The sequence below is a fragment of the Gossypium raimondii genome, chromosome 3 (genome assembly GCF_025698545.1).
Source record: "Gossypium raimondii isolate GPD5lz chromosome 3, ASM2569854v1, whole genome shotgun sequence".
In the NCBI taxonomy this organism is placed as follows: Eukaryota; Viridiplantae; Streptophyta; class Magnoliopsida; order Malvales; family Malvaceae; genus Gossypium; species Gossypium raimondii.
The window spans coordinates 26,312,604-26,321,567 of NC_068567.1; the positions used below are offsets into that span (position 1 = coordinate 26,312,604).

Consider the following 8,964-nt stretch of genomic DNA (forward strand, 5'->3'; position numbering starts at 1 on the left):
AAACTAGGATAATTACTTTAATTAAACTCAATTTATTATCAACATGCTTAGTAACATTTGAAAAAGTATTCCATGGCAACTCGATCTTTCATGAGTTTGGAAACCACATTTGGTCCTTTCGGAATCCTTTACTTAGTAAATATGCATTTTACTGATCCTTATTTACTAAGGGTTTCTTAGCATTCATGTGAGGTAACAGGGATGTGTTAGGTTTGAAACAATTTAATTACACAAATCTAAAAACTATGCAGATAACAGAGCTTGGTTAGAGTTGTTATGCAACCTACAATTTAATCGGGTTAGGATCTAAATTGAGCATGCATATTTCAATTATGCGTCCATTAGCCACCGTTTGGTTAGGATCGCTCAGCTAATTCAGGTGCATTTCAATCACGTATGAACAAAATACAAACTTGATTTTAATTGAAAAGGCGATCGATTGAGGCATAAACATTATAAGCATGAATCAAATAAATATTATTTAATCAAAATAATCATCCTAGATTAAATAAAATTAAGCTATAATTATTGTAAATTAAAGAAAAGAAAGATTAAACCCAATTTAGAATGGCTGTCACCAAAGACTCTGACTGACGAGGCTCCTTCGCTTCTTTGCTTTGCTCTTTTGTTGATGGCTCTCCAAGGTGGCCGACCAAGGGTTCTTTAAGTGGCTTAATTTCTAAAATCCTTATGTAAGGATTATGAAGGGGAAAGATAGCTAAAAGAGTTGAGAGAATGATGAATGAGTGAGAGATGATGGGATGAGGGATGATTGAAAAAGTGGAAATGAGCTCTTATTTATAGTTAAGGCAAGGGAGCTAGTTTGCTAAAAATAGGAGTGTCCATCCTTTGAAACTTCCTCCAAGAGTGGCTGGCCATGAATTGAGGAAAGGTGGCTGATTTTTCCTTTATTTTTTGTCAATTTGAGTGCCACAACAACTCAAGACTAAGACTCGGTCATCAGCAAATCTTCGGGAAAATCTCCGAGTTCTTTAACTCTTCAAGGACTTTGTATAATTAAACCAAAAAATTGTTTATGACATCCATGTGTAGTGAAAAATTGGGTTGACTTGGTCGCCAATTTGGACGATTTTGCAATTAGAAGAAAACTCTCAGACCTATCCAAAAATAGTAAATAGTTTAGAGGGCCGAATAATATAATTTAACCACTTTAATTAATCAATTTACTTAATTAATTAAAACCCAATTTATTAATAAATTATTAATTATAACTTTATATTTTATTATTTAATTTAATCATGCATGACCCACCTTATAGCTTAAAAATATAATATGCTCAAATTAATATAAAATAAGCCATTTTATGCATGAAAACTATATAATAAAGTATAAAATAACATTTTAATAATTTCTATGTCCTAATTTCATATTTTCGCATATTTCATTAATTTATTAAAGAATTACTTGGTTTTAACAACAAATTGAAGTAAAAGAGGTGATGAATTATATAGGAAAAATCCTATATATTTTTCAGTTTACAATAGTAGATGGGATGAAAAATTTTGTTCCTTCGCTGACACATGAAAGCTCCGATCGCGAAGTCACTTGCGTCACACATCAATTCAAATGGAAAATCCCAGTCTGGTGTGAGTATTGTGGGTGCTGAGACTAACTAATTCTTCAAATCGTTGAAAGCTCTTAAGCTCTCATCAAATTTAAATGCCGTGTCCTTCTCCAATAATTTGCATAAGGGTTTAGCAACTTTACAGAAGTCCTTGATGAATCTTCGATAGAAATCGGCGTGACCTAAAATGCTCCTAACACCCTTTACAGATATTGGAGGTCGGAGTTTCTCAATAACATCTACCTTTATTTTATCTACCTCGATTCCGTGTCTTGTTATACGATGCCCTAGAACAATACCTTCTCGTACCATGAAATGACCCTTTTCCCAGTTAAGTACAAGGTTTGTTTCTTCGCATCGCCTTAGTACCTTGGCTAGATTGGCTAGGCAATCATCATATGTATCTCTGAATGCTGAAAAATCATCCATAAAAACTTCCAAATATTTCTCAACCATGTGAGTTAAAATAAACATCATACATCTTTGAAATGTAGCAGGTGCATTACATAAACCAAATGGTATGCGCCTAAATGCAAATGTACTGTACGGGTAGGTGAATGTTGGCTTGTGCTGATCTTCCGGTGCTACTGTAATCTAATCATACCCCGAGTATCCATTGAGAAAATAGTAATAGTCTCGCCTTGCGAGTCTATCCAGCATCTGGTCCAAAAATGGCAAAGGAAAGTGATCTTTCCTAGTTGCCTTGTTCAGCTTCCGGTAATCGATGCAAATTCTCCATCTCGTAATCGTTCTAGTCAGTATCAACTCGTTATTCTGATTTTCAATGACAGTGATACCTCTTTTCTTTGGCACGTACTGGACCGGACTTACCCATGAACTATCTGAGATGAGGTAAATTATACCTGCATCTAACCACTTGATGATTTCTTTCTTGATTACGTCCTTCATAATGGGATTCAGTCTTCATTGTCCATCAATCGTCCCTTTTTTGCCATCTTCTAAGATAATCTTATGCATGCATACAAATGGACTAATTCCGCGAATATCGGCTATGGTCCATCCGATAGCCTTCTTGAATTGTGTCAACACCAGGATGAGTTTCTCTTCTTGCTCAGTAGTTAATTCTGTTAAAACAATCACATGCAGAGTAAAAGAGTTACCTAAATAAACATATTTCAAATGTGAGGGAAGTACCTTCAGTTCTAATTTAGGTGGCTCCTCGATTGACGCTTTTGGTTGGGCATAATCCCTTTTCTCTAACTCCAAAGATTTAAAGCGGGATTGTGGATTAAATCCCCTTTGATTAGATTCTAACAAAGCTAAGTATTCATCCTCCTCTTCATCATTTGGAGGATCTGATGTCAAAATTTGTTCCAATGGGTCCTGTACATAATTGAGTTCCTTCTCCATGATTAAATCCTCTAAATTAGACACTGTAGAATAATCATCAATTGTGTCAGGAAATTGCATGGGCTTAAAAACGTTAAATGTTACCTAATGATACTGAACACACATAGTAAGCTCACCCTTCTGCCCATCAATAAGGGTCCTTCCGATTGCTAAGAATGGGATTCCTAATATGATTGACACCTCTTTGTTTGCTTCAATGTCTAGAAGAACAAAGTCAGCAGGAAAGATAAATTTGTCTACACGTACCAATATGTCATCGATTTTTCCTTCTGGATGTGCTAAGGATCGATCTACTAATTGAAGTGTAATCGTAGTAGGTCTAAATTCACCTATCCCCAACTTCGTAAATACTAACATGGGCATTAAGTTGGTACTCGCAACCAAGTCACATAGTGCATTACCACAATATGCTACTCCAATATTGCAAGGTATGGTAAAACATCCAGGATCTTTCAATTTTGGGGGTAGTTTATCTTGAAGATATGCACTTCATTCGTTCGTTAGGGCTATCGTCTCAAATTCTCCAAGCCTTTATTTTTTAGACAGGATATCCTTCATGAATTTGACATAGTTCGGCATTTGTTCAAGTGCTTCAACTAATGGGATGTTGATATGAAGTTGCTTTAGTACGTCTAGGAACTTCTTGAATTGAATTTCCTGCTTCTGCTTCTAAAGTCTTTGAGGGTAGGGTGGTGGAGGTTTCTTTACTGGAATTGGTTGATTTTTTTCTGTGGCAATTCTACATCTAACGGAGTTATTAGTTGATCAGAATTAGCTGGTTTAGAAGTTACCTTGTTGGATTTTGTAGATTCAATTTTCGGTGAAATTGGAATTTCAACACTCGGTTGAACTTCCTCTGAGTCTTGAGCGTCAGCTGGCTTCTTGTCAACTTCAATGGAATTGGGCTATAAAGTCTTTCCACTCCTCAATGTTAACGCTTTATAATGCTCCTTCCTTGGATTCCTTGGATTCTCCATATCACTAGGTAAAGCACCTTGTGTTCGGTTTCTGAGTTCAGTTGCAAGCTGACCCACTTGATTCTCCAAATTCTTTAGAGAGGCATCATTTTTCGCCATGTATGCCTTCAATAGATTCTCTAGGTTATTGGATGGTTCAGCTTGGGTTGGTTTCTAAGCTTGTTGGGAAAAACTAGGTTGTTGGGTCGAACTAGGTTGGAAATGATTGTTACTGGTTCCTGCCCCTTGGTTACTCCAGGAAAAATTCGGGTGGTTTCGCCGTGATGGGTTATAAAAATTGGGTTGCAGCCCTTGACTTCCTCGATTTTGGTTTTGGTTACCCGTGTAATACACAAATTTTAGGTTCGATGGACATTCTTTGAACAAATGTCCTTCCCCACAATAAACACAGGCTACATTTTCAAATTGATTTAGTGGTTGTGCTGCAAAACTATTACACCCATTAGTAGTAAGATTTTTTTTATCATTGAGGATATTGATGATACTTGTTCATGTATTCCAGCGACTTGTCTTACTGACTCTACTCGATTGGTTGACCATTGATAATTGTTGTTGGCAATCCTCTCAATGATTTCATAAGCCTCATTATAAGACTTAGAAAGGAGAGCACCATTAGTAGAAGCGTCCACTACTATCCTCGGGTGAGCATTGAGACTATTATAAAATGTCTCAAGTTGTATGCAATGTGGGATTCCGTGATGAGGGCACTTCAGTAATAATTCTTTATACCTTTCCCATGCCTCATACAATGACTCATCATCCATTTGTTGGAAAGCAGTGATCTCGTTCCTCAACTTAGCATTCTTGCTAGGCGGGAAATACTTCATAAGGAATTTTTCTGCTTACTCTTGCCATGTAGAAATTGAGTTTGGTGGTAATGAGTTCAACCAAGCTTGAGCTCTATCCCTTAGTGAATATGGGAACAGCTTCAATCGTAATGCATCTTCGAGTATTCTGGCTAACTTGAAAGAATCACACACCTCCATAAATAGCCTTAAGTGTAGGTGAGGATCTTCGGTAGGCATTCCACTGAATTGACCCACTGTCTGAAGCATCTGGAACATGATTGGCTTCAACTCGAACTGTTGTGCCTCAATTTCAGGTCTCCTAATACTCAGATTAAGATCATGAAATACTAGCACGGCTTACTGTCTCAAAGCTCTATCCCTATCATCAGCAATAAGGATAGGATTTTGAGCAAGGTTTGCTCTGTTTCCTTGATTTGGATTTTCGAAGTTCATCTCTTTAATCTTTCTCTGACTTGCTTGTCTTCTCCGCTGTCAAAAACTTCATTCAATCTAAGGGTCTATAGGGAGTAAATCGATGATTCGATCAATACTCATAAACACCTGAAATAATCACAGAAAAATTAAATAAGTTAAAATTTGAACAGAAAAATAAACCAAAATGCAAAACTAACAACTTGACAAATAATGACTTTTTTTAAAACACAGTCCCCGGCAATGGCGCCAAAAACTTGGAACGACGAAAATGTGCAAGTGTACACACTCGCAATAAGTAATAAAGTGACAAGTAACTGTCGAGTTATCGTACCCATAAGGACTGTGAAAAGAATTATTTATGAATGCTATTTAAAACACTTTGATGAAGAAAAATATTTTGTTGAAGAGGGTGATAAAAACTAAGATTTTAAACTAAGTAAACTAAAATAAATAAATCTCAAATGCATGATTTCAAAATACGATTTTAATCAAGATGACATAATTGTGTTAGATTAATTACATTTCTTAACTTAGAATTATTAAACTCATGTTTATATTGTTACGAATAAGTTCACGGCAACTCGGTAATTTGCTAACTTATGAACATACTCACCTGCCAAAATCCATTTATCTCTTGACTATATCCCTATGTCAATTCAACCGATTAAACAAATCTTAATAGGCAAATATGTTATTGCACATACATACTTATTAAATCGAAATAATCTCTTGTACATATCCCTATGTCAATTCAAACAATTAACTTGATTTAATAAGCACATAAAAGACTATGTGAGGTAACAAAGTATCCTTACCTTGAAACAATTTAATCAAAATAATCTTGCAAGTTATGCAAGGCAAATGTATCATCAGATACCGTTGCTAATCTAACCCTCAGCTACCTTAGATGATTAAACATGCACTGATTAAATACTGTGTCCATTAATTACAATTTCAATCCGTTTAAATAATTAATTCGTTAGTTACCTAACAATTGTAATGCAAGAATAACTTAGTCATGATTTTACTCAATCAAGCATCTTACCGAGGCTTATAACAATATAAAGACAATTTTAATAATTTTAACAAACGAAATGCAATCAAACTAACACGAATTAAATTTAAGCTAAATTGATTAAATTAACCATTCCAACAACATAAATATTCATAGATATGTTTAGCATAACAAAAAAAAATTAAAGAGACAAGGAACAAGAATCAAATCTGGTGTTTTCCCATGGCTTGACTAGTTGCTCCGTTCTTCCTTCTCTGTTTTCCTTATCGACCAAGGATGCTATGAACACTTAATTGATGCTCCAAATAGCTTATGAATGCCCATTTCCCAAGAGGATAAATTGGCAAAAGAGCAAGGGAATTTTGGAATGGAAAGAAGAGAGAAAGTGGAGAGAAGAGAGGAAAGATGTGAATGCTTGATGTGTGTTTCTAAAATGACTAGTCTAAGGGGGTTTTTATAGCTGAGGAGGGCTGCTAAAAATAGCTAAAATTATCAGCCAAAGAGCCCTCCCTTGGCTGGCCACACATGTGGCAAGGTTGATAGTTTCAACTTTGCTAATTTAGGCTTGGGGGAAATCTATAAAGCCACCAATTGTTGAGGGGTTTGAATGAAACTTGAACAAGTCTTCAAGGGCCTCTTTGCAAGATTAAATAATAAGCTAATAAGCTTATTTGGGTCAGCTCTTGGGACGGTTTTTGGGCTGTCCATTTCTTGATCGGTTCGGTTCACTCGGTTCAGGTCAACTGGACCACTTTTTCATAATTAATTAATAATAATTTATTAACCCAAATTAAATTGGATATAAATTAAAATTAATTATATTATGAATTGATACATATAATTTTGAACCGTCTTAGGCTGAAATTTAGTTTTCCTCGATGCTTCAAATTGCTCCTCGGTTTTGTGCTACTAGCAGTGTCTGCCGAGCCATTTTTCCCCCTTTGTGCAAATCTGTCGAAAATAACCAAAATTCATCAAAATTAATTATAAAATTAACTAAAATTCAACATGTTCATATTTTCAATGCACTTTAATTATTTTGTAAAAATTAATTATTTTTTCGACAAGAATTTTATCGAAATTGTTTGATTTTAAGTTAAAAGGATATGTAAAATGTATAAATTTCCATGTTTCCATTAACACATTAGTATCATTTATTACAATTCATCCCATTCCTCACATTTTCTACTATTTCAACCACAATTCAAAATATAATCGCATATCATCAATTTAGTCCACTTGATGTCCAAACAATATCTATATGCCTTTTAAGAATATAAAATTACCATGAATATATCATACACTCGTATACTAAATTTTACATTCATCCAATACGCATATCTATCTATATTTATCACAATTCTCATATTTTTCAATATAGTCCTTTCTTCACCTTTTATATCAAATTGTATACAATTTAAAATGCATTCAATTATTATAAGTTTACAATCCAACCATAAACATTACATGAATATACTTAATTATACCATATGAGCTTGCCAAGTACAAAAACAATAGATGAAGTGTTAGAGACTAATTTACAAATTTCCCTTTTCCTCGATTATCTACTAATTGGTTCCATTTTTGATCTATATGTTTATTTATTTCAAACTATCACCTCTAATTAACTTATAAATACTTATTTAAGGCATTTTACAACTTAATTTCATTTTACATGATTTTCCTAAAGTTTTGCATTTAATTCAATTTAGTCCTTAAATTGATATAATTATATCTTTCAATTTTAAGCTTCTTTTTCAATCCAATTTCAATTTCATCCTTATACAATCCTCTAAATTTAATAATCATATAAATTTCATGTCAATTTTAAAATATTTTCATTTTAGTCCCTAAACTCAAAATTAATAAAAATCACTTTACAAATTAGTCCCTAATCATTTTCAAGCTTTCAAATCTACCATTTAACACAAAAAATTCAAATAAAAACAATGACAAATTTTTTTAAACTTTAGCTGTTTCAGAATTGAAAGTACAATTTAGCTAAATCGAGTTATAACAATCTCAAACATGTAAAATTTACAAAAAAATGGACTTTGTATACCTTAACATGCATGGCCAAAAGCTTCACTTGAAGTTCACTTTCTTTTGTTTCAATCGGTGGAGAAAGACACCAAAAGCAAAAATGATGGTGACTTTTTTTCTTTTTATGTTTTGTAATTGACTAATAATATAATTATAAATAATAATATGGTTTACAGTTTTTATGATTTAAAGTTGGATTAATTCTCATTTAAATCCCTATATATTCATTAATTAAACATTTTATAAGCTAAAATTCAATAGTGATCAACTTTTACATTTTTTACGATTTAGCCCTTTTACATTAATTAATCTCTTAATTGGCAAAATTACTAGTCCAAAATTCAATTCACCTATAAAATAACTCAATAAATATTTAATAAAATATTTACAGGCTTAGTTTTCAAAAATGCGATTCTGTTACTTCATTTTCCAAAACCACTAACTTTAGGGTCAAATCACTTGTACTTTAACTAACTGACCAATTAGCAAAATTTATTAGATCAATTTTCAATATAACTTTATAATTGACTCATAAATATTAAAAATAATATTTACAGATACACTTGTCAGAATTGGGGTCCCAAACCCGCTATTTTCAACACCATTGAAAAATAGGCTGTTACAATTCATCATAACGGTTCTTATTTGCAATCTATGCAAAGTTATGTTGAGTTAACGAAGGGACTGGTCAAACATATATAACTAGGACTTAAATAATTTGTAATTAAGTTCCAACTTTTCATCTATTAA

The 8,964-nt window shown here is 33.3% G+C and overlaps 1 non-coding gene across 1 annotated transcript; it reads left to right on the top strand.

Moving 5' to 3' along the window:
- Positions 1-4,623: 4,623 nt before the first annotated feature.
- Positions 4,624-4,730, top strand: LOC128040109 (small nucleolar RNA R71). Its single transcript, XR_008194769.1, has one exon. It is a non-coding gene; the product is annotated as a small nucleolar RNA R71 (small nucleolar RNA).
- The last annotated feature ends 4,234 nt before the right edge of the window (positions 4,731-8,964 follow it).